This window comes from Ceratotherium simum, chromosome 1 (assembly GCF_057802395.1).
Source record: "Ceratotherium simum simum isolate JZ-2026a chromosome 1, ASM5780239v1, whole genome shotgun sequence".
In the NCBI taxonomy this organism is placed as follows: Eukaryota; Metazoa; Chordata; class Mammalia; order Perissodactyla; family Rhinocerotidae; genus Ceratotherium; species Ceratotherium simum.
This window is the reverse complement of record NC_141900.1, coordinates 89091490-89119405: the sequence shown is the minus strand read 5'-3', so window position 1 is coordinate 89119405 and position 27916 is coordinate 89091490. Positions and strand designations below refer to the sequence as shown.

At 38.6% G+C, this 27916-nt stretch overlaps 1 protein-coding gene across 1 annotated transcript in view; it reads right to left on the bottom strand.

Moving 5' to 3' along the window:
* The window catches only part of EXOC4 (exocyst complex component 4), a 740211-nt gene that overhangs the window by 569180 nt on the left and 143115 nt on the right, over positions 1–27916 (bottom strand). The gene's annotated exons all lie outside the window — the stretch shown is intronic.

The following is a 27916-nucleotide window of genomic DNA, read 5'->3' as shown; positions in this document are numbered from 1 at the left end:
TTAAGTTGGTGTAAGTACACTCTATGATATTCACACAATGACAAAAATCACCTGACACATTTCTCAGAATGCATCCCAGTCATTAAGCAATGCATAACTGTAATAGGAAATAATAGTGTAAGAAAAAGCCTGCGTGGAGGAAACTGCCTGGCGGACTCTGCAGAAAGAAGAGAGAGTGAACTGATCTTCCCTTCTCATCTGTTAGATCCATGTACCCTAATTGGAAAAAAGGCAAGCAGAAGTCTCTGATTGCCTGAAACAATGTGTAATAGAAAAGGACCAACACTGATGTTTTCAAGCCTCAATATGCTTTAGAAAATGATATAATTTCTAGAACATAATAATGCAAAGACAAAATACATCTGAATATAAAACATGATGAAATGCTTAGTTGACTTGGCCAGATTCACTTAAAAATGTAAACATAGCTGCCAAAGCAAACGAAAAACTATTTTTCTCCTTTAGTTCTTGACTCATGGTTCAAAATCCAACACTAAATCTGCCAAAATGTTCCTGTGTGTTGAAAGGGCTAAATAAACATATGGAAATACAACTGCAGCCTAAGGAGGACAGGTAGCAAATAAAGCGTCAGACACATGTTTAGAAAGTTATATCATAAATTGAGGCTGAGTTCCAGACTGATTCTCACTGCCAGAACTTGAGGTTTACCACTTGATAGTTTGTCACTCTGCATCCTCAAAATAGTCTCGAATCAAGAATATTATCACTGCTCATCTGAAAAAAGTAGGGGTGGTCCTTATTCCTCTCAGTTCCTGCTGGGTTCAGAGATCTAGGCCAGGGCTTCTGAAATTATCTGTGAGGATAGATCAGTTTTGATACTTTTTATTAAACACAAAAAGAGTAAAACTCTAAAAAGACAAAGATGAATAAAATCTAAGATCCAATTTTATTTTTACTATTCAACAGACATAAAATTACTTTGTCCAATCACTAAGAGTTTCTAAACACTTAATCTCCATTTCCACACTTAGGTCAACGAGGATCGATAACAGTGAGCACACTGGTGCCGGTCTAGGCCCACACTTTGAGTGGCACTAATCTGGTCAAGCTAGAAGCCGCCACATATTCACTAGCTAACAGTGAGCAAACTAAAGAAGCCATCTTCATTTTACAGACAAACCTGCATTAAAAGCTGAGAGTAACCATTCAAAACACCATGAAATCACCAGAGAATTTGACAGCACAAAGAACGGAACAAAAAATACCAAAGTAAATCTCTCGATCATAAAAACTGGACAAAGTCCACTTTTAAATGAGAAAACAGTTTTATTGGCAGTTTTTGGCTGTAATTATATTGAGCTAAGGGAAGAAAAGGGTTGGTCCAGCTTCACGGGTCTCATGTACAGGCAGAGAAAATGCTGATGCCAGAGAAAGAATGTGTGATGCATTCAAACTCAAAACCAGAGAGGGAAAACAGTCACAATAAGAGGAAGGGCTCTGTCAGACTTTATCAAAAAGAAAAGGGAGGCCTTCCTTACCAACATCAATGAAAGCGTCCTGGTTGCTTCAGTAATCCCTTAGAGTTAAGAAGACAGTACATCTGATGTCAACACAGCTCCTGGTGAGGCAGTTTGGGGCAGGCCAGTGGCGCCCAACTATCACTGCACATTATAATCACCTGGGGAGTGTAAAAAAAAAAAATCTTTGTCCAGGCCTCTGGGGCCGGGCCTGAGCATTAGTGGGGGTTTTTTGTTTGCTTTGTTTGTTTGTTCATTTTAACTCCCCAAGATGATTCTAATGTGTAACCAAGGCAGAGAACCACTGAGGTAACAGAAAGAGCCCTGGCACAGAAATTAACCACTTGGGTTCTAAGACTGGCCCTAACAATTTTTAGTTGTGTGGCCCTGTAGCAGTCACTTCATATTCCGAAGGCTTACTCTGCACAATTGTAAGAAAAAGAGTTCACCATCTTCCTATCTTACAGGCGTTTTGGAACCTCAGATGTGTGTTAACTGTAAGCACTTTACACATGTTCCAGCGATCCTTTTTAAATACAATATTTACTAAGAGAGAGATTTCAGGGACTCTTAATAAATCTGAAGATCAGAAACCTATGACTACATATGCACACTTGAGTAGATTCTACAATGAGTTTAGAATAATTTCAATTTCTCAGGATATAAATTGAAAACTTTGAGAAATGCTCTTTTAGAACCAAGTACATGGTAGAAAGAACTTAGCAATGAGTATACATATGATCCAGAAACATGAAAAAAAAAACATGCATGTACAAAATCTCATTCATGCCCCCAAAGCTCACCTAATTAAAAAACAAATCTGTTCTATATAAAATAAGAATTTTATATGTAATTAATCTCTAGGCAAATAGACATGATTAAAAAGAGCCCCCCAAATCTTTGAGTGTGCGATCTTATCCAGTCCTGTGACTTTAAAATACAGTCTATCTGCTAAGATCTCGCAATCCATCAGCCCAGACCTCTTCTCCTGAGCACCCAGAAGCATACACCCACCTGCCAGCTCAATCTCTCATGTCTCACAGGAACCACAAACTTAATATGGCCAAATACAAGCCCCAATTCTCCTCTTCCTTTCCCCAATCTTAATGTGGCTGTCTCCTTCTCATTCAGGACTCAACTCAAATGTCATCTCTTCAAAGAGAGCTTTCTGACAACCCTAGCTTGAAGAAGACACTTCAGAACAAATCACATCCTGCAGTGTTGTTTCTCTAATATTATCTTTTTCATAGGACCTCATCAGGAAGGAAATTATCATATGTATGTATGTATGTATGTATATCTGAGCTTATTGTTTCTACCTGCCCACTAGGATGTAAGATCCATGGGGGAAGGAACTCTGTCTATGTTGTTCATTGCCATGGACCCAACATGTAAAACATTATCTGGTACAAAGTCAGCCCTCAACAAATACTACTCTCCAACCAATTGTGTGTGTATCCAAATAGAGGCATATGGAAGGGGGGAGATTCAAGAAGATTAATAGAAAAGGAACAAACTAACCACAGATAGTCAGGTTTTTTTAAAGATTTTCTCCTTTTGACACCTGAGACCCCATGTACACTATATAAAGATACTCACTCTGACACAGAAAATTCCTCCAGGGTCTACTTTCTACTCTCTGCTTTGATTCTTCCATTTCTGGTCTCCCTGGTTCATTATGCTAGCTCTGATCCAGAATGTCCCTTGCCCTTTTGGACTAGAAACTCCTTTGGTCAGCCAGCTTGACTCTGTAATTTGGCTTTTCCTGAAGACAACACTCAGATTGAATCCCTGGCCATCCACAGTCAGTGAGCGAGCTATGTCCCCCTCTGATGTGGACCTGGTTCTTCAGTAGACCCAGGTTTCCTGGGAACAAAAGAATAGGAAGAGATCATAATTCCCTGAACCACATTGTTCCCGGGGTCTGTCACTTGTCCCTTGTCCTGGCACACTGGCCAAAATAAGGGCTACACTCCAACCCAAGCTTTCTTTATCTGGGCACCATCCTCTTGCTGCAGGTGCTTCGTGTACAGTTTGAGCTTTCCTTGACAGAAGACAACACCTCACTTAACCACCACATTCCAGCTAACATTTCTGGGATTTAACTTTGAGAGATAAGGATAAGGATGAAGGCCCAGGGCCCATAGATACTATACTTGGTTCTGGCCCCTCATCACAGCCAGGAAGACAATAACTTTTCCTAAAGGCCACTCATACCACCTACTGACACCCCCAGAGAGGGCAAGCAAACAGGCACACAGCTGAATCTGTAGAGCAGCACAGACAAACGCTTACCATCCAGAGTGTCTGCTGGATTCTGCGTCCTGGCGCTAGACCATGGGAAGGGTCACAGAGGAGTTTCTGGCATTTGAGTTTCCACCACCAGAATGAAGTGACAACAGACTCAGGGGCAACTATTATGCACTTCATAGACCAAGTCCTTACCTACAGGCCTGATTTCTGACTCCATCCAAGGCTACCCAGCTGCTCTCTGGTGATGAAACCAGAGATGAGCCGACACTCTGCACTGCACGTGAGAGAGTTTACCAAGAGGCTGGTGTGTCTACTGTTCATCTTTCCCCTTGCTCTGGGCCTCCTCTGCTAGGATTTCCTAGAGACCCATTGTTCTGCTTCTAGCACTACTTATATTCTGCCCACCAGCTCTAGCCTCCATAATCATTCCATGCCTGAGATCCTGGACAAACGTAACACCTATGGAAGAGTATCTGAGAATAAAGAAGGTGTGGTGCCACCCCTACAGGGAAAGGAACTGTCTTAAAGCTCACTCCACGCCTCCTTTCACAGCAACGACAGTTTCTCACTCCATCACTTTCACAAACCCTCCCATTCACAGACACACACTTAGGATTAGAGACGACACTATCATTAGACTCCTCTTTGATCAGTGGTGCTCACCCTTACCTTTCACGGCTCAACCTTATCAACCTTCACTACAAGCTTCCTACTGGACTGCAGTCATCTCAAACTCAAACGGGTTTAAAACAAATTCAACCTCTCTTTATCACAAATAGTACCACCATTCTTTTAGTTACACAAAACTGGTTACTGGGTCAGCTTTGATTTCTTTCTTTCCTCAATATCCAGCTAACCTTCAGGTCCCTCAAATGCCTTCTCCTTGTAGTCAAAATCCATTTACTCCAACCTCCTCCATATTTCACTTCATTCATTACCCCCTCTCTCTTCTCAATCATAAATAAACCCCTCCTTCTCTAATAGGTTCTTTCTGTTAGTTTATAAATAGGCTCAAATTCCATCCCTCTCAATCTCCCCTTGAGTCCCTTCCCCAGCCCCACTAGACAGGAGTCCTTCCTCTGTTTCCATAGCACTTCGGCACTGTTCTATAATTAAGCACATCATGTTATCACAATTTATGTGGCTGACTGCTTACTCGTGAGTGCCCTTCGAAGCAGCGATTCCAGCTTTTTCAACTTTAAATCTCCAAAGTATAATAAATTTCAATAAATGTTTACTAAGTGAATAAATTCTCCATATACATCCTCTCTAATAACCATCCCTTTCCTTCTGTTCTCACTGTCCTTATTCTGTCCCTCCTTATCTCATGCCAGACTTTCAGACAAGTCTTTTAATTGGCCTTGAGTCTTATCCCCTCCAATTCATCATGAAAACCACATCCAGTACATCCTTTCTAAAACAATAACTTCATAATATCAATTCCAGATTAAATACACACACACACACACACACACACACACACACACGCACACACACAAACCAATAAAGAACCCTCCAGTGGTTCCCCATTGCTTATGGCAAGCCTTGTCAGCAGGCTGATCATTAGTGATTAGTAGATCTGAAAGACCATGAGGTCAGAGTTTCATTTCACAACTTTCCAAGATTATTCATCAGAGGAGAACTCAACCAGAAGTGCTGTCCTCTCTTCCACTCTGCTCAAGGACTTCTATCTCAGGAACGTCCTTTAGGATATGAATATGAAATTAGGGTAAGAATATCCAAAAGCTTAGCAATTTTAGTCAGAATTAGCCCCACTCTACCATTCACAAGCCCTATCCCCTAGAGGATGATTGGAGCTTTATAGAGAGTGATAAACGCCTCTTCAAGACGTTAGAAACCCTTGCTCTATAAAATATAAAATTGAAAGTCTTTAGCTAGGATTTGCAGGCCCTCCATGTCTCAGCCCCGTCCCACCTGGATTTTCTCTCACGCATGTCTTATATGTATAGCGTCTGCGCTAGTCCATTCAGTACGGTCCCTCCCCACACGCACTCCTCATACTTTCCCACCTCTACCTTTTTCTGGTACTGCTTCTCCAGACCTTACTTGCTTGCTCCTCTGTAATATCACTCCCATCTTGAAGCATTTTCCAACAACTCAGTGATCTCTCCTTTCCTTTAACTTCCTTGGTACTTAAGAGTCCATATCATTTATTTGGCAATTTCCACTAGCTGTTAAAGTTACAACTTTTGAAATGGAAGATTTCAACCAAAGTCTCCCAGTAGTACTAAAGTACCTCCAGTCAAATCACGAACATTGATGACCAAATGTAGCATAAGAAGTTAATTCTAAGGCTAAAAGTGCTTGAAAGGAAGAGGGAATTCAATAGGCAGCTGGGGTAGAGATGAAGGTGGGAAGAATAACAGTGAGAGCCTTCATAAAAGTACAGGGTTGATTCTAGTACTTTCCTCTGTATCCCTAATATGTCATCTAGGAAAAGCAAGACACAGTGAAAACATAAGGAGAAATAAGATAGCCCTTGAGGTTTTCAGTAACTACAATAACTTTGAAAAGTTTAAAAGATAGTTAATGTTACCTATGCAAGACCCTGGCTCAGGAATAGTTAAAGTGTGTGCCTGTGTGGGGGTGGGAGAAGGTTGCCAGTAAGTGATTATTCAACTGGATCACTAAACTTGCTTTTAAAAATGCTTTTAAATGAACACATTTAATTAAAAGGAAAAAATAAATAAAGAGGTTGTAACTCACGAGAAGCACTGTGCTAACCTGAGTTTGGTTTCCGTGAGCTGTCTGAACCGAGGGATAGATGGAAGAGCTACCCACTGAGTTATAGTCACCCTGATTACCTTATTGTTAGAAATTTCTACACACTCCACAATTCAATAGTGAGGCAGATCCAGGCGAAAGGCGGGAAGGGTCATCTGGGCTGAGAGACTAATAGTCTCTCACTACATCTTTGCTTCTTTTGTGTACAGACTTTATGTCTCTTAATAAATCCTGACTCTTTCATGAGTGCCAGACAAGTAACACATCTTTTTTGGTCCCAGGTAATCATGTGTCAGTAGTTAGAAGGTAGCTTATGTAATATCATTATCCTCATAAATACACACACTCAAACACATAGGCAGTATTTATTAATTACATGATGGCACATTATTTCACATTTTAACATCTCTGAAAGCAGAAGGAGTCTTATAAATGATGACATATTAGAACTGATGGAATATGGTATATTTCCTCTAAACTTGACTGTAAGACCTCGAAAACAGAGAGCACAACCAAGATTCAAACACTGACTAAAAGGAACATGAGTGATCTAATCCAGTTCCCCTCCTTTTGTAAGTGACAGACTCACATGCGAATGCGCCTGTGCACACACACGGTGAGAAAGAAAAACAAATCTGGAATCCAAATCTCCTGATTCCCAGTCATTGCTCTTATGTTTTATAAGCTCATCAGCAAAAATGCTGATGAACTGACTCACTGTTAAACGTAAACAAGAGGAAATCAAAGAAGTTTTTGAAATGAAGAAAACAATTCAATATACTATAAGCATTGGAAGATCAGGGACAAAGGCCATTTTGCTCATTATGATATTCTATGTGCCTAACACAACGCCTTGCAGATAGTAGGCATTTTAGAAATTAATTTATAAATGGACGTTCTGAGATGAAAAATCTGGCTGTTGTATTTAAGGTAAAGGCTAACTGCAAAGAATTCAGCGGGTGGCAGCAATAGCACACAGCAGTGTGGTCAGTGGACCACTCATCAAGACCTCTTGGATGCTTGTTCGAAATAAGGACATCTAAGCTCTTCACGGCCAAATGAATTAAAATTTCGGGACTTGGGCCCCAGGAATCTGAACTTTTAACAAGCATTCCATAGTGATTCTCATGGCCATTACAGTTTGAGAACCAGAGTATATGAGGAAACAATGACCTGCACTGGAGGCAATGGAAAGAAAGGAGCAAACATCACAGAAATAAAAATTTAAATCTAAAGAACATAGGACATTAGAGAGAGAAGAGACAGAGTTTGGGCGACAGGGGAAAAAACAAGGGAAAGTCTGTTATAAACTAATGTAAGAACCATTTAAATATAAATGTACAAACACTACAAGAATCAGGAACTCTGAGGAGCCTTGGGATGAAAGATTAATTCCATCAGTGTGCAAGAGGCCAGGAGTACCATATGAGGCATCATTAGGATAATTAAATAATTAACACACATAGGATTAAAATTCCTCTTGGGGAAAATGATAATGAACAAGAAACACCTAATGTAGTTTCACAAATGACTCTTCAAATATCTACAGACAAAGACAGATCTGAACTAAATATGGAGAAAAGTGAAAAGTATCTTGTTACAACTCAGCTAAAACTTATAGAAGAGAGTCAGAGGTAGCAAATTAATTCATGCTACTCAGATAAGTCAGACATGAGAAGACGAGCTTTTAAAATTATCAAGGGGGGAAAAGACTAGGAAAAGAAAAATGCTGCTAAAAATGGAGTGGGATATGGAATTAATGAAAACTAAACTAGCTCAGAAACTGAACTAATTCTTTTTAATTTGTCTTTGACAAGAAAAATGAAGAAGACATATTTGTATAATTAGAGAGAATGAAGACTTTGCAAAAATAGCGACTGACAAAAAGCAGATGGGGAACACTTGACAAAACCGAACTCATACCAATCAGTAGGCCTGGATGATGGGAAGCTAAGCCTCTTAAGGGAATTCACTCACACACTTGAGGAGTCATTTACAATCATTATGGAAATATCATAGAAAAATGGGGAAACAGAAGATTTGAAGGGGAGAAAAAAATTAAATAATGAAATATCATACCAATTTTCAAATGATTACAAAGAGACATTATGGAAAATGTTAGGGGTAAAACCCGTGACATTTTCTCCCATCCAGATTGTGAGCTCCATGAGTCCAGAGACATTCTTCACTATCCCACATCAGCACCAAGTTTAGAGCAAAGAGCAAGTGATCAGCAGATAGCTGAACATATATATAGGCAAAGAGCTGGAAACTGAACGCTATCAAACTTTTCCATTTCTTCTGAGCATAAAATTCTACCAAGAAGGAGGTTATAGCCCATTTTTTTCTCTCATATATGAAATCATGTAATAACAAAAGATGACATATTTGAACTGGTACATAATTAAATCATAAACCATAATCAGAAAAAAAAACCCTTAAAATTCTAGTAGCAGAAACATAGTAGATTTGAAAAACCATAAAATAAAAGCAAAAAAAAGGTACAATATATACCATAAATTTGAGCAAATATTCTCAGTCCTTTCTGTAAAAAGAAATCCTCTAACTGTTTAGATAACATGCAAAGTTAAAAGAGAAACCAAAAATAAACAGAAATCCTAAAAACTACCTTTACTATGATCATTATACAATTTAGTGAATCATGGAAGTTCCTCATATACATACACATACCAACACAATCCCCATCCACAAACACTCAAATATGTTTTTATTAATTTATCCTCAATTTATACACAGGGCAGACAGGCAAATTGATATGAACTCATATGCTTTCAGGAGGTTGACACTAAGCTAATGGGAAAAGATCTCAAATAATTATAAACATAAGCAAAAAAGACTGCATACTGCATTTCCTAGATGTCAAATAAAGAGCAAAGGAGAAAGCAGACTCAAAGGTAATAATATCATTTATATGAGGGAGTAACGATAGCTCTGGCCTAAAGAGGACAGTTCGAGTCAAATTCAAGATCTTCTCACTCAGAGGGTAAAGCTCAGAGTGGAGAGACGGGCAAGTACAGACATACCAGCTGAGACAGTAAAAAGGGAGTACAAGGAAGGCCCAGACAATTCTAGGTTTGACCTAATTCATATCCACTCAGTTTGTCTGGATGCTAAGAAAAAAATCTTTCAAAAACAATCAAGCTGATGTAAGAGCACTAATCTCTTGAAACAACTGGCAAGAATAAACACTATCTCTTTACAACAAAACACACACAGAAAAAAGCCATTTAAGATAATTCAAACACCCTTTTACAACCCTTAGGAATAAAGATGGACAAGAGCAAATTAAGAGATTGTTTCCATATCCTGACTATTGTGAATAATGCTGCAACTTAAGTGTCCATCAACGAATGAATGGATAAATTAGATGTGGTATATATATATATATATATATACACACATACACACACACACACACACAATGCAATATTATTTAGCCATGAGAAAGGAGGACATCCTGCCATTTGCTGACAACACAGATGAAGGCATTATGCTAAGTGAAATAAGCCAGACAGAAAAATAAATACTGCATGGTATCACTTACACGTGGAATCTAAAAAAAAAAAAACAAAAGGTCAAATTCATAGAAACAGAGAGTAGAAAAAGGATTGCCACAGACTGGGGGCTGGGGGAAATAGGAAGAGGGAGGAAAAGAAGAAATAAAGAGGTCTAAGATGAATAAGGTCTGAGGATCTAATGTCCAGCATGGTGACTATAGTTGGTATCCCTAAAAAAAAATTTTTTTTAAAAACAAATTAAAAGAAAAAATTGTAACCAAATATTTGACTCAAAAGAAAGAAAGAAAAAACCCACTTGCTTTAGTACCAAAAAGAGACAAGTTTATTCATTCAATTATTCATTCAACACAATCTGGGTAGCATAGAAAGCACTGGCAGAAACTTTATACCTAATCCAGATACTTCTGGAAATTAAAAAAATTACCATATAATGGAGCATTTTCCCCAGAAATGGATGTCCATGAATGTTTAAAACTCAAGTGATAGAAATACAGATGTATAGGACTAGGAGAGCGAATTCTACAATGAATGTGTTTAAGGTGTCATTTGACTGCCATTGTTAGCACAATAATACCTAATTTATCTGGCATCCTGGACCACTGAGAACTTTCAAGAAGAGGAAGGAAAGTAAAGGGACATCTCCACAGCCAAAATTTACTCATGTTACAAAATCCATAGTCAAGAACTCAAGAGCTGGATGCCAGAGTGCTTCTTTGTTTACTTACTCCACACACAATTCTAACCACCATGGTTCCCGCCTTCACAGCTTATACCACAGTCCATGGGCAACTTAGAAGGCAAGACGAGCTTTCTGAGACAGACACAACAAACAGCTAAATATGATAACTTACAGCCACACTGCAAGGGAAAAAAGACAGCAGGGAAAGTAGACAAGTGAGAGAGAAAGAAACGGCAGTCTGGGGCTGGGTCAAAGTGGAGGCAACAGTGTACATGCCTCTGTAGATGATAAGGTGACCTCTGACACACCACAACACGCCCATGAAAGGTAGTGCTGCAGAGTTCAAAAGAAGCATCAGTTAACCGGGTTCAAAATGATGGCCCTTGAATCATCAGGAAAAGCCTGAATGTGTTCAATATTTTGTGACAGAAAGACCTAAAGGAGTTCAGTCACCCCCAAAATATGTCACTTTGGCATATTGACTATTTTGAGTTAAAGACCCTTGAAAAACAGCAAATACAAGAAAAACACTCTGACCTTCCTTCTTTTTCTTAAAAGGAGGAGATGAAATTCCCATATGAAAGATGTCCTCTCTGTACCAGAAGGAAAGTAACATTCTTATCATCAAGGACAAGAAGTTGAGACGGAGAGAATTCTATACAAATAGACCTTGTTAACATAATTCTTATCTTCCTTTAACCTCCTCACATAGTTCAGTCACTTTTTCACAATTGCTTCTCTTTGTTCAACGTAACATAAAAAGTAAGTAGGTTTCGCCATGTCTTTGAGTCTTCATTTCCTGACGAGGGTTCCCACATCACATCCAACTTAAATAAATTTGTATGCTTTCTCCTATTAATCTGTCTTTGTCAGTTTAATTTTCAGACCCAGCTAGGGCTCCTAAGAGGGTCAAGGAAAACTCTTTCCTCTCCTACAGACTCAATTTGAGAAATACATTTTTACAAAATTTAAAAATGTTAAAATATAATGTTTGGTGCTTAAAGGAGTGAGATTTTGCTTTCTGAAAAATTAAGCTACGGTGAAAATCAGATTCCTAGACAGTGCTAAACAAATTGGGCATTACCAACCTCCTTTTGAACGAAAATATGATACAATAGCTAGGAGTTTACTTACAATAAAGCAATCAGTCTCCATCAGAACAAAGATAGCCATTTAAAAAAAAAGCAGTAAGGATAAAGCTTTAATTACAAAAACAAAGAGCCTTATAGATCTGTCTATTAGGACAGCACAATCCTGAGGTTTATGAAAAGGCAACTCATTTCAGTCCTGGCACACAAGCCTTAAAAATTGGTTAAATAAGCTGAAAGTATCTTGGAAGCAACATCATTGGTGCACTGGGTTTCCAATTTTTGCTGCACTGAATTGAAATTGTAACTCTAGGAAATAAAAGCAGCCCCTACCATCACTTTACAGTCTACAGGGTTTGCAAAATGACATGGTGGGGGAGCTTTGAAGTTTGTAATAATAGAAAGAGAAATATACCATGGATGCCAGAGGGGGGAGCTCAGAGCAAAGAGAAAGATCATGTTTATAATGGGCAAGAAAGGGAAATTCTGAAAACCTTCTGAGCTTTTCCACAATATCCTTTTTTCTCTTTTTTCAGTGTTCTCTTTTGAAGGATGAGTTCCAATACTTTTTGAAATAAACAATCTTTCCCCCCACCCACTTTTTCCTAGGTAGAGGGAAAATAAATAAAAGTACTGCTGAGGGTAATGGGTTTAAACAATGCGCAGGTGTCTGAAATCTGTGCTTTAGGGAAGTCTCTGCACACAGCCTCCCCTCCCTAATCAGTTTTGTTTGCAAATGAACCTACACAGTAGGATTGGCATCTAATGATGCTGGAAGCACAGTGAAGGAATTAGCCCACGACAATCATTATTTTAAAGAGGGGTTTGGCCTCCTCCAGATTCCCTTACATGTTTACTTCTAAAGACAAAATGGAATTTTAATAGGCTCTTTCCATAATTAAAGAGACTATCTTTGTGTACTCACTGCCCTTTTGACCACTAAGAAAAACACACCCACTTGACCCAACAAGAAAGGAGCCACTGGCCATTATCTTCTCCTAGAAACAACTTCTGAGTACAGACAGGTTTGCAGAGATAGCCAGGGTCAACCAGCACCCTTCTTCTTCCAGATCTGAACTGTTAGCATTCCTTTTAACTGAGCTTTCAATCCTGAATAGTTATGTCAATCACCAGAGACACAAAATTGGCATTAAAATAGGCGCAAACAATAAAGTTTTTGATTCTACAGGGAAAGTTAAGGCTCCCAAAAAGTGGCCAAAGAAAATCTTTAAAAGAAATCAGCATTCCTTTGTATCTGTTAGCTACTGTCACAACAATACTAATAAACCACCTCAAAACTCAGTAACATACAAGAAAAAGCATTTGTTTCTCTCTCTCTTTTTTTTTTTGGTGAGGAAGATTGGCCCTGAGCTAATATCTGTTGCCTATCTTCCTTTTTTTTTTTTTTGGCTTGAGGAAGATTGTCCCTGAGCTAACATCTGTGTTGTATGTGGGACACTGCCACAGCTTGGCTTGATGAGTGGTGTGCAGTCTGCACCCGGGATCCAAACCCACGAACCCTGGGTCACCGAAGCGGAGCATGCAAACCCAACCACTAAGCTGGCAGGCCAGCCCCAATAAGCATTTCTTTCTTACTCACATACATGCTGGATATCTGGAATTTGGTAAAAGACCAAGTCCAAATGCACAAGCACATTTCAAGTCTTTGCTAGTGGCATATCTGTGAACATTCCATTGGTCATGGTAAGTCACATGTCCAAGGCCAATATCAATGGGGGGAGGAAGCATATTGCTTTCATGGAGGCAGGGGTGGGTGGCGGGGGGGGGGGGGGTGGGTTATCAAGTGAATATTTGCTTACCAATAATCCAATCTACCACATCCTTGCATGCAGGCTGTTGGAGATTTTCATGTTTACCCACACCTGGTATCCTACTGTTAACGGAATACAAAAGTCTCATGACTACACCATGCAGGTAAAAGAGTTTTATAAGCTTGCCATTTAGAGAACCATTAGAAAATAAGAATTCGGGGCCGGCCTGGTGGCGCAAGCGGTTAACTGCACACACTCCACTTTGGAAGCCCGGGGTTCACAGGTTCAGATCCCGGGCGCACACCGATGCACTGCTTGTTAAGCCGTGCTGTGACGGTGTCCCATATAAAAAGTAGAGGAAATGGGCACAGATGTTAGCCCAGGGCCAATCTTCCTCAAGAAAAAGGAGAGCACTGGCATAGGATGTTAGCTCAGGGCTAGTCCTCCTCACAAAAAAAATAAATAAATAAGAAGTAAATAGGAAGAACACTTTAAAATTGAGATTTTATGGTATTTCTGAGTATAAATGGACACAATTAGGAACTTTATTAGCACCTCAGTAATCTGTTGACTGATAAATTGTCTACCTTACATCATTATCAACAATCTTTTATGCAGTATTAGCTTTACATAGAAATAACGCGGTAGGCAGCAAAATTACAAAGAGAGGTAGAAAAGATCATGGCAAGGTTTCCAACTTGGATAATGTAAGCAATACAGATGACGTTGGTACTAACAAATCTTCACAGCAAACAACATTTTAAGATAATTTTAAAAGGCTCTGATTATCCATAGACATTTAAGAGTTAACTTGTCAACCAAATAACTAGTTAAATCCTACTGGAAATAAGATGTAGGATGGAGATAGACTGGTGTGTTTGTGCGTTGTGTATATGTATGTATGTACATACATGTACAGTCATGCACCACATAACAATGTTTCAGTCAACAATGGACTGCATATATGATGGGGGTCCCATAAGATTAGTACCATATAGCCTAGGTGTGTAGTAGGCTATACCAACTAGGTTTGTGTAAGTACACTCTATGATGTTCGCACAATGATGAAATCACCTAATGACGCGTTTCTCAGAACGCATCCCCGTCGTTAAGCAACACATGAGTGTATACGTGTAACGAAACTTGATTAAGGCAGTCCAATGAACCCCAGGTTCAGATTCCATTAACAACTACTGAATGTCTACTATGTGTCCCATACAATATCTCACTAAACACAAAAGCTATGCCGTGAGGAATTATTATCATCCATATTCTACCAATGAGTAAAGTGACCCTTGGTGAAGTTCTGTAATATAAACTAGAGCCAGAATTTGAACATAAATCTTCTAAATAAAAGCTTGCTTTTTTTTCTCCTACCACCCCATGCTAATCCCTAAAAATGCTTTTATTTCTTACCTTAACAAAAAAGAGGATTCTTTTATATTTTCCCACTCTCAACTGCCAACACTACGTGGATGGAGTAGATAGAAACACAATTATTATCTTAATAGCCTTATGATCCTCCCTAGGATATGTCCTACAGATTTGGACAAATATGACCAGAATTCAGGAATCCGTTAAACCTCTTACTTTAATACCAGGTATCAATCAGGTGGTGAAAAGTTACAAAAAGGGGAAAATCCCAATACATTCAAGCAATGTCTTACTATCTGCTTTCTGGAATGAGTTTTAACTAAAGTAACTGAACCGACTGTTTTCCATACAGCCTTATAAAATAAAGGCTTTGTCAAAAATGAAATATACACTCTTTGCATTCAAAGGCTCCAGATTTCTACCTAGAGTCTATAGCTTTTGCACAACGATTCTCAACTTTTCACTACGAGTCCAGTCTATAGACCTATCCTTCATGGCACACAACTCCACTTAATATGCAAATGTGGCTCCAAGAACACCGCCTCAGATACAGGGTAATCTATGCTTACACTATGCAACATTTAATTTATACATATATTACTCTGGAAGAGTAGGGAGGGAAGACTGATAAAATGGATTCCTCATCCACAAGGGTGATTAGCAAAGAAAAGAATAGTAGTAAATAGATAGCAAACCTGTATTAACTTGTGTCACTTTGAGATAATTAGTTGTGAATTTTTTAAGGCAAGTGACTCACAAGGGAGGGAACAAATTTATTGTCTTCTACAATCTAATAATCTTGGCAGCAATGAAAAATATCTATTTATTGATGGGCAACAGTAATTTATCTTCCCTAGGTAAAATGCAGTTATTTAAATGTTTCTCTCTTTTTATGAATGCTAGCCTCAGCAGTAAACATGTAAATGACTTCACAAGAACAAAAAATACTCATTAAATGTCAATAAACTCCCAAAGCAAAGCTATAAAACTCTCAGAAAATGCTGTACCAGGTCAGCAATGGACCACCAAGCTCAGGAAGAAGAGGGAATTCAAGATAACTGTGATGGTAAGAGCTTGGTAAGGAAATCAGGACCAGGATTCTAGCTGTTGCTCCACCATTAAGTCTCTGTAGGACATTTAGGAAATCACCTGACTTCTCTGGGCATCATTTTTCTCATTAAAAAACAGAAGGATTTGATTAGATTCATTCACTCAGAAACATTTATCGAGCACCTCCTATTTTATAGCACTAATCTAGGTGGAGTGGACACAGCAGTGAACAAAATGGACAAGGGGCCTGACCTCAGGGACCTTCCATTCCAACAGGAAGATGGATCCATTAGAATCCCTCCAGATCTAAAACTCTATGACCTTTCAAATCTTCAGGTAATAACTCATTCCCGTATACCTGATGTCCAAAATGGCAGGAGACAAAGGGTAAACTTACTTTTAACAGTATGTCAGTTACATGTCAAATAATATGCCCAATACGGTGAGAATATAAAGTGTAGCCAATTTCGAAAACAGCTTGGCAGTTCCTCAAAAAGTTAAATGAAGAATTACCGCATGACCCAAAAATTCCATTCCTAGGTATACTGAAATTATGAATATATCTTCACGCAAAAACTTGTACATGAACATTCATAGCAGCATTATCATTGTTATTTTTTTGTGTGTGAGGAAGATCAGCCCTGAGCTAACATCCATGCTAATCCTCCTCTTTTGCTGAGGAAGACTGGCTCTGAGCTAACATCTATTGCCAATCCTCCTCCTTTTTTTTTTCCCCCAAAGCCCCAGTAGGTAGTTGTATGTCATGGTTGCACATCCTTCTAGTTGCTGTATGTGGGACGTGGCCTCAGCATGGCCAGAGAATCGGTGCGTGGGTGCGTGCCCCCATCCGAACCCGGGCCGCCAGTAGCAGAGCGCCAGCACTTAACCGCTAAGCCACGGGGCCGGCCCATAACAGCATTATTTATAATAGCCAAAAAGGGGAAACAACCCAGATGTCCATCAACTAATGATTGGATAAATCAAATGTCCATACAATGGAATATTATTAGGCAATAAAAAGGAATGAAGTACTGATAATGCTATAACATGGATGAACCTTGAAAACATTATGTTAAGTGAAAGAAGCCAGTCACAAAAGATCATGTATTATACTATTCTATTTATATGAAATGTCCAAAGCAGATCAATCCAGAGACAGAAAATAGATTGGTGGTTACCAAAGGCTGGGGAGAAAGAGGAATGGGAGTGACTGCTAACAGTGAGTTACTGCCAATGATCGGGTTCCTCTTTGGAGTGATGAACATGTTCTGGAATTAGATAGTGGTGATAGATGCACAACCTTGTGAATATACTAAAAACTACTGAATTGTACACTTTAAATGGTGAATTTTATGGTACGTGAAATATATTTCAATTTTTTTAATCTTAAAAAAATTATCAAAAACATTGGTCCCTATATGTAACAAAATCACTTGGCAAAACAGAAAACGGCATATTGAAATAGAAAGCAGATGATTTGCTAGTGAAATATTTAAAATATTCAGATTATGGTTTCAAAGTAAATTTTACACTTGGCTCATTATTTTGGGTCCAAGGCAAATACTGTTCAAGTTGATTAAAACAGAATATGAAAGCTATGTTTCTATCAATTCTTTCTCTAATATTCTATTCTAAGACTTCATTGTTCCAGTACCCTTGCATTACTAAATCAATATATTCCCTATTTCTCCATCATTGTTCTTCTTTCCCATATTATTAATTACCTCAATCCCTATTCCCAAGTCACATCTCTCTTGGTTAATACCTTCCCTGCCTCTTCAGCCTCTCCAAGGCATCAATATTCTACCATCCCCCTTTAACCAGCTTTTGACTCACATCAAATTATGTTTTCAGATATACCTATCTGCATAACATTCATAAGGTAACTTTTGTTTAGTAAAAAAAGGTGAAGAGATAAAACAAAAAATTAAGAAGTGATGATATTCACTGTAAGCAATTTTACCAAAATTAACTTGAAGTCCTGGTATAACCCAGTTCAGAACTACACATACACAACAAACACCAATAAATGGTTGTGGAATATACAGCAAGTGGAATAACAAGAAAACACACTGATGTAGAATCTTGCTGAAGGAACCTGGAAATTATGTTAAACCAGTCTTTAAGCCACAACTACTAAATCAGTTTCCTAACTTATTAATTCTACAACAGCAAATTTCTGAACACTAAGTTTGTGCATACCTAACCAAACATATAAATGCTCCAGGGATTTTTAGAAGAACTGTATGAGGGCCTGCATAATAAATTTAATAAAATATTAGCACAGAGTGATTACGATTAGTTATGAGATTGCTTCTTCTAGATCACTCTAGGGCATGTACTCTAGTTCATGGCACATGCTTATGGCTGTTGGAATAACAAATGGCATTTAGATGTCAATGAAGAACAAAGTCAAGGGTGAAGGAAATGTTAGTAATTCTCTGACTGAGAAGTCTAAGAGGAAAGGAACTCCTTAAAGCTCAGTCTGGTTGGCCATGACCAGAAACTTACCTGTGGTTGAGAAATTTATATTCTACTACAGAAGACTACAGAAAGGATAGCTGTTCCTCACATCAGACCAAGTGGATAAAACTGGAAAATTTTAAATCTGAACATTCTCTATGCTGAGGTTTAATAATCCATAGACATACAAATCACTGTCAAGTGTGATCCGGCAATTCTGAGCTGCGTTTTAAGCTTCCATTAGACTGGAGCACGTTTACCACGATCCTATCAGTCATAAGTTGAGAAGTTAAATACCCTATTTCTCAAACTCTTGAAAGCATCACAGACTGAAGGCAAATAATTTGCAAACACAACGTAGTTATGTCTCTCATCCTTTTCTGTAATAAGGAAATTGATTCTCTTCTCAAAATCTACCAATTGATTTTTCTCCTTCTTTTAATCAGGATTATTAAAAGGTAGTATAATTTCTCTGCCTGGGAACCTCAATCTGAAAGGAGGAACAGTGAAACAGTGGATCCCCAAGGGTGTGTGTGTGTGTGTGTGTGTGTGTGTGTGTGTGTGTACTGCCATCACCCTTCACCCTCCAGAAACAGTAACAAAATATTTGGCCACCAGCCTTCCAAATTCTATCCTCTACCATGGCAATTGATGGAGAGGACTGGCAAAGACAGCCCCCAAAGGCAAGAGGTTAATTTGCAGAGTTCAGTGGTTCAACCCTCCTATGCCACCCCCATAGGGTGTTCTCCTGCACCCCAATGCACATGTAACCACTAGATGGCAAAATAAGGTTGGAGAGTAACTGATACAAACTAATCCAAGATAGAAAAGGCTCTGGTTTCCTTTTTGATTAGATGTTAAAAATCTAGTCAAAGATTTTTTGACTAAAATCTAGTCAAATCTAGTCAAAAATCTAGTTAAACATCTAGTCCTTTCTGACTAGATGTTCCTTCTCTACCAAAAATTAAAGCAAAAGTCAATTTCCATTCTATTTCCTCTCTCGTAAACAGCAGACGATTAATCACAATGTTTGGCATGCCATAAGATAATAGTTTCTAACTTGTGTCAAAATGTCAATGCTGTTGATGAAAATGCATAGAGGTGAACAAAATGCCTGAGACTTAGCATATAGAGAGCAAATAAATAAAAGAATAATCTAGTGAAGGTGTGTATCACCCTATCGTGGGAGGCATTCACTGGAAAGTCTAGCCTGGAAAGTTGGATAGAAAAACAATTACACCTAAATCCCAACTAAAATGTTGCCTAGCTTATGGGGTATCTGACATCCAATCCAAGTTAATGACCCACACGAACTGATTATCTTAAAAGCATAAAAGAACTCATCTAATTACCTCTGATGTAACTCAAGGAACACACACACACAGGTGCACGTGGAGTTCCAAGAGAATGTGGAACTGTCTTTAGAGTGTGTCGAGCACTAGGCAGAGTCTAGAACCATCTTTTCAAAAATGAGCCCATCACTCATTAGCAGAAAAGGCAGAGACTCACATCATGGATCACACTGTCGATATAAACTATTCAATTTCCTGTGTTGCCTTAAGAGAGGAAATGTGTGAAGTTCACCAAGAAACTGACATCAAAGGATGTTCATGAAAAAGATCAACAGAAAGTCAATCTGGACTGAACTACATGAGTGCTAATATTCAATAATAACAATCTCTGTATTATATAATGATACTGATGATGGTGGTCATTTATTTAAGGCAGAAAAAGACCCACATAAAATTAACAGTTCTTTCTTCACCACGTATACACAAATAATCTTCAGAATTGCCCTTGGCAAGACAATGACAACAAGACAAAGTAATGGTTTTCACAATTTCAATAAAGTATTTCTGAAAGAAAGGCAAAAGGAACCAAGCATTTATCATTTTCTACAGGAAAATTAGCAGAAAATTGAGCCATGTAAATAAATTTACCATAAACATCCAAACGGATACTATTATTATCCCACACTTCATAAGCAACAGTTATTTGCATGTAATTAATTTGCTTATTTCTGGTGCCTCAGACAATGTAATATGCTTATCAGCTTGGTTTCTAAACAATAAGTGTTTAATTCTTCCTTTCATATTTATAAGAAAATATTTATCGTGCTCTTTCCTTGACAGATTCAGAGCCATCTGCAGGCGTAACACACAGAGCTGCTTCTGTGGCGATTACAGACATAACCCCCAGCTAGGGCATGATGTCACCAACTTTAAAGTGAACATGGAATTAGCCAAGTTGCATTCAGTAACACCTCTACTATCCGGGCAGGCATGTTGACCAGCGATACATCTGTGCCAAAAGCATCATTACCAGAGACAGAGAAAACATCCAAGGCAAAGAGGGAGGGGCAATCATCACTAAATCCAACTTCTAAATTCTGTCTTCCCTTGAAAGGGCAACTCCCTACCAACAACCCTCTTACCCCCTGCAGCTTTCATGGCTGTTCAGCTCACTGTCTTCAAAACCACTCTCCCTACAGACCCATACCTGCGAACCATGGAGCACATCCCCTCCCCCAAAGGGCACCTGACAGTGTCTTGCCCCTCTCCTGAGCTCTGGCCCTGACAAAATGGCATTGCTTCCTCCACTGGAGTTGCTGCCACCATCGACTTCGTCTGCAGCTGTAAGAACTCCTCTTCCCTTGTCTGTACAGTGGCCAAACCAGTTACTAGGAGCTTTTTCCCCAGAGAATTTTGGTAGTCATTTGCCAAGTCATGGGTTAAAGATTATAAATGTCCCAGCTATTGAGCCCCCCTCTCTTATTTTTTTCTTTTTTTGTTTTAAGATTAGCTTCTCTCTGACAGAATATAAGAACTAAGAGTCAAAGTGATCACATTTTTTTAAATTTTTTTTTATTATTATTATTTTTTTTGGTGAGGAAGATTGGCCCTGAGCTAACATCTATGCCAATCTTCCTCTATTTTGTATGTGGGACGCTGCCACAGCATGGCTCGACGAGAAGTGCGTAGGTCCACACCCAGGATCCAAACCCATGAACCCCAGGTCACCTAAGTGGATGACATGAACTTAACCACTACACTACCAGGCCAGCCCCCAAAGTGATCACATTTTTTATGGATTATTTACTGACTATATTCACAGTGCTAAACCTCACATCAAATATACAATATCCCAAGAGCTTAAAAATGATGTTATTTATAAATATTTCTGGCATATCTTTGCATGAGTAACATCATAGAGTGCAGGGTTATGTGAATAAATAATAAATATCCATCCATTCATTCAAGAATTACTGAGTGCCTACTATGTCCAAGAACAGTGCTAGGTACTGGGTACCCAGTGACAATAAGGTAATCACATAGTTCTCATTTTCAATGAGCTTAAAATCTAGCAGGGAAGAAACTGACAACTCTGTACACAAGCATGCACACACACACACACACACACACACTCTTACCAAATGAGCAAAGTGATGTGAAGGTAAGATAAAGTGTGCTAAGAGAAAATCACCTATGGCTAAGACAAGACAAAAAAGGTGGGATAGACATATAAGCCAGTATTAGTCTTACCTATGGTTTCACTCCTCTGTAGTAGGAAGTCTCTAGAACAATTCTAGAATCAATCTCTAGAAGAATTCTCACTTCAAAGAAAATTATTTAGTTTATCCTTGGGTTACTCCATTAATTCTATTACTTTCCCTAATGATATTTTCAAAATAAGACTAATTAGTTCCTTTTCTTCTTTTAAAAATATAAGCAATTCCCACAATTTCTTAGTAAGATAAAGCCTTACACACTTCCCTAAAATTCTAACTAGAGACTTTTTTCTATTATTAAAAACAATGAGATTCCTAGTTTTTTTAATTGCTCCATAAATCCCAAAGGATTTTCCACCAATGCCCATTTCAATCAGCTCTAAGTTGAATGTCATTCTGAACTGGGTCATTTTGAAGAACAGCATAAGCCAGGAAAATATATAACCTATATAACCTACATGTTAAGAAAATGTGGTTCTAAAATCAGCCCTGTGCAGTTTAACTATGATTTCACTGGCTTCCATCTAATTTAAGCACCCATTTTATTATGTAATGCAAGCTATATGGAACGCAGAACTTTATATTAGGTACTCTTTTTATTATGAAATGCAAGCTATATAAGTACCCTTTTTATTACATAATGCAAGCAATAGGGAACACAGAACTCCTATATTAAGTACCCTTTGTAGTACATAATACAAGCTAAATAAGTACCCTTTTTATATGTAATGCAAGCTGTAGGAAACACAGAACCTTAAAGATGGAAATATTCAAAGTGCCCTTAAGCAAGGGTGAATTAGTCATCTCAGGAGAGCAAATAACCTCACTGAGCAAGTCTAAGAAAAAAATCTCAGATCTGAACTTCTGTTTTGTTGTGTTTTCAGTTTTGCCTACGTCACTGTAATTCCTGCCACCTACTTGAATAAAGAAAAGCATAGACGGCCAGCCTGTCTGGGCTGCTTGTAGTGCTCAGAGGCACAGGCAAAAATGATAGGTCCAAAAGCATCAGTCAGGACTTTAGCATCCGTCAGGGACAACAGGGCTGGTTCATTGCAAAAAATGCAATTTTTAAATGGCCTTTAAGTAAGGCTATCAAGCAAAAGATAAATATCACCTCATATGAACTGCACACAGTACTTCTTTCTTTCTCCTACCTAATATTTTAAGTGGTCATTTACACGTCCAACTCCCAGTAAATTAAAAATTCCTTCAGGGCAAGGGTCATAATTCTTCATCTCACATCTCTAAAGTACCCTAAAAAAAAAGACTCAATGACTGATCAATAAATGAAGGAATATAATTGGCTTTTAAAAACAAACTCTGTAGACATTAGGGGAGAAAAAGGAATGAGTAGTTAGGGCGTTAAAAAAATGTTTAAGTACCATACTTATTGGCCTTCATTTCAGCTCTCTAGTTGAAAGTAACAGAAAACAACTCAAAATAGCTTAAAAAAGAGAGGAATTTATTATATGAATTTAGAGGTATACAGTATGTACTATACAACTCAGAGGCCAGAACCAGGTAAACCAAGCAGGAATTGGAATGTAGACATGATCCTTAGGAGTGCGTCTTCTCCCTCCATGATCTGAGTCTCCCCGCAGGTCTAACTTCCCTCTACCCTCTGCGACCAGCTTTCTCTGTTACTCATTCCACATAGAAGACAGCTGCACTAAAGCCTCCTTGGTTTCTAATCTCCTTATATTAGCAAGGCTAGAACTGTCCTCTTTTGGTCTCAAATTCAAATTCCAAGATGGAGAATCTGTGAAGCCCTGTTTGGGTCAGGCATCATCCCTGCTCTGAGCATCTGTGGCCAGATACACACAATCAAGGTACAATCATTTCTTTTGGGAGCCTACTTCTATGGGAAGAGGGCAGCACTGAGAAGTAGGCATATACAACAAAAGGAGCCACTACAACATTATATAATGCTTTACAGTTTAGTAAGAACTTTCTTTAATTCATTCAATTCACACAATAACCTTCTAAGACAGAAATGATGGAACTCATGTACAAGACAACTGAGGCTGAGCATAGTTCAATGACTTTCCCAAGATTGCTCAGCTGTTATTCTGAGCAGGGAAAAAAACCCAAGTCTAGTACTTCCCACCAACCCCCATGATCAAAATGGAATAATGAAAGGGAAAAGAACAACTTTTTTTCAAAAAGTCAAAGTTAGGAACTCACAGACTCTCTCAGAGAGAAGTTTCTTACAGCATCACAAAACTAAAACTAAAAGACACTACACCTAACTGGAGGTGGCAGGCTGGGGAAGGGGTGTGTGGGATGGTAGAAGATACAACAAATTCTCTAATGTGAATAAGCCTTTAAACAACAAATTATTTTGCTGGTCATAAAACAGTCAACCTGGCCAATTCAAGCCCAAAGAATTTTCTTCTCCCTCTAAATCAAACTCTTTTAGCACCTACTATCTATAACACTGTTTCTTAAAATGTAATCACCTGGGGAATATAGTTAAAATGTGGATACTCATTTAGAAGATGTCACAGACAGACTGTAAGATGGCCCCCCTGATCTTCACCTCCTGGTATCCACCCTTGGGTGTGAGAGGGACTTGTGACTTGCTTTTAACCAGTAGAATATGGCAAAGATGGATGTCACATTATGTTATATAAGACTCTGTCTAGCTAGGAGACTGGCTCGCTCTCTCCACTGCTGGCTTACAAGAAGCATGCTGCCATGAAGCCTGGAGCAGCAAGGAAATGAATTTGGCCAACAATCAAGGAACCTGGAGGTAAGCTCTTTCCCAGGAGAGCCTGTGAGGTGAACTAAGTATCTTGACTGAAGCCTGGTGAGACCTTGATGAAGAGAAACCAGCTAAGCTGCCGGGACTGCTGACCCACAGAAACTGAAAGATAATAAATGTGCGTGCTGTTTCAAATCACTAAGAACAAGTGTTGGAGAGGATGTGGAGAAAAGGGAACTCGCATACACTGCTGGTGGGAATGCAAACTGGTGCAGCCACTGTGGAAAACAGTATGGAGATTCCTCAAAAAATTAAGAATAGAACTACCATAGATCCAGCTATTCCACTGCTGGGTATTTATCCAAAGAACATGAAAACATGAATGCATAAAGATACATGTACCCCTATGTTCACTGCAGCATTATTCACAATAGCCAAGACTTGGAAGCAACCTAGGTGCCCATCAAGGGACAAATGGATAAAGAAGATGTGGTATATATCACAATGTAATACTACTCAGCCATAAGAAACGATGAAATCCAGCCATTTGTGACAACATGGATGGACCTTGAGGGTATTACGTTAAGTGAAATAAGTCAGAGGAAGAAAGTCAAATACAGTATGATCTCATTCAAAAGTAGAAGACAAAAACAACAATAAACAATCACATAGAGATAGCAACTGGACTGATGGTTACCAGAGGGGAAGGGGGGAGGGAGGAGGGCGAAAGGGGCGGTTAGGCATATGTGTGTGGTGATGGATTGTAATTAGTCTTTGGGTGGTGAACATGACGTAATGTACACAGAAATCAAAATATAATGATGTACACATGAAATTTATATAATGTTATAAAACAATGTTACTGCAATAAAAAAAAATAAAAAATAAAAAAATAAATCACTAAGGTTCTGGTAATTTGTAAGGCAGCCATAGAAAACTAATAGAGATAGAGTAGGTATGGGTTGGCACCTGAGATCTGAGATTCCCACTTTGAATAGCACTACTATTCATCTGACACCAACATATGCTGCCTTCCGTTTGGGTTGACCTTTCAAGTTGCTCTCGTCCCAATCAGACTACAATCTCCTTAAAACACAAACCCTATACTCCAGGACAGTACTCAATAAACACTTGAGTGTTGGCTGTGTATGATGGTGCCACTGTCACCTTCCTGATCTCACTTCATCCAGACTTTGGTTTATCCCTTTTAAATCCAATTCACACCATAGTCAGATGGTAAATTTCTTTACTGTTGGTTCTCAAAACTTCTTAATTCTGTCAGTGATGAATACCAACTTGGAGAATCGGAGAACTTCAAACTTGCATCTAAAAATAAGCCCTTAATCTGTTCCATACCATGAGCCTGCTTTCCTTGACATTTCTCTTCCTTGACATTTTCTGAGTTCTACTGACCACACATCAGCTCATCTGCCCCTGTACTGTACTCCATAATCACCAAAATTCTCACTAGATGATTCATCTGATGTCCCTCAAATTGAAACCACTTTGTCATTTTCTTGAAATCACTTCTCTATTCTACCTTAATTCTGCCCAGACACCCTGCTACTTGAAATGGCACTATTATTCAGCAGTCTCCTGCCTCTTCCACTGCACAACACTCCTTGAATTCACTTATACCAGGAAGATCATATTGAACCACTTCATCACTTTTAAACATAGTCAAGGATGACCTTTTTCTCAACACTGAAAATATCTGTCATCCTTATAATATTTCCCTATAAATGTCCATTTTTTTCTCATTTTTAATTTAAATTCTAAAAACTTATCATGTATGAGGGCTTTATCTAATCCTATACCCCACATAAGAGTTTGCTATAAAATAGCTGGCCAATCAATTACAATGGTCTCCCAGCCCCACAGTATATTCACCAGCACAGTGGTTCTCAATTCATCTTATATCCAGCAAGATTCACAATAATCCTAAAGGTAGTTACGGGTAGAGAGTATATATAACCATTCAAAGCAGGATAAAGGAAAAGGTAGAATCCTGGGAGTGATGGCTACAGCAGAACCTTAGGATGTGGGTCATGAATATTTAGAAAAGTTTTAACCAGAGATTCTCTTGGGATTATTTTATTTATTTATTTATTTTGTGAGGAAGATCAGCCCTGAGCTAACATCTGTTGCCAATCCTCCTCTTTTTACTGAAGAAGACTGACCGTGGGCTGACATCACTGCCCATCTTCCTCCACTTTGTATGGGACGCCGCCACAGCACGGCTTTACAAGCTGTGGGTTGGTGCGCGCCGGGGATCCAAACCCCAGGCCGCTGAAGCAGAGTGCACACTTAACCACTATGCCACTGGGCCGGCCCCTCTTGCGATCTCTGGAAGATTGTGGCCCCCACCCTTACCCAAAAGAATCAATGCACTGACCCATTTTTTCTCTCCAGCACTTCACCAACCTGTGTACATTTTAGACATTCTTCTTAGTAATTTCTAACACATTATTTTCCACGAATGCTGTGACTTTAATTCAATAGTACCTTAGCGATACAACATGAAAGTAAGAGACTGATGATTCAGTGTTCTCTAGGAACCAACACACAACATTAGCAAGCAAAGAGAGCTAAGTGGCCAACCTTATGATCCAAGCTACTTTTCCATTCCTTTCACATTCAGATGAAGCAAGAGAAACTACAGTAATCAATACTAAATTTCTTGGCACTAATGTACCACATCAAAAAAAAGTGTTGAGTTTGGGATCCTACGAGATCACAGTCTATATAGCCTATATATGTGAAGCACTAAGCCAAGAAAGAAACCAATACATGAATTCTGTACTAATTAGCTGTTCCTTGTCCTGGACTTCATGATATGTTTGATGCCATTCTCTTCACGGAGATAATCAAAACTGATAAAACTGCTGTTCTTTCTATTACCAAGAGGAGATGAAAGGGTGGAAAAAGTTAGGAAACAAGAATTACTTAGAAATTGTGTTTTAGTAAAAATGGAAGAAACATTTAGTTATTAATAGTATGGCCTTTACTCAAAATAAAAAATTCATCTATTGATTGATGCCAGTGAAAAGAAAATCATGCAAAAACTGGAAATGTAAAAAAAATGTTCACGTTTCACATGTACAATTGACAAATAAACTTAAAACTCCGTGGGTTTTATTTCAAAGAAGTAATTATAGTTATTCAGCCTAAAATGAAATTTTAAATGCAAGTAAAAACACACAGAGCCTAAAGGTACTGATGAATAGACTGGTTGAGGATTACTGCCAGTAGTGGGAGAGATG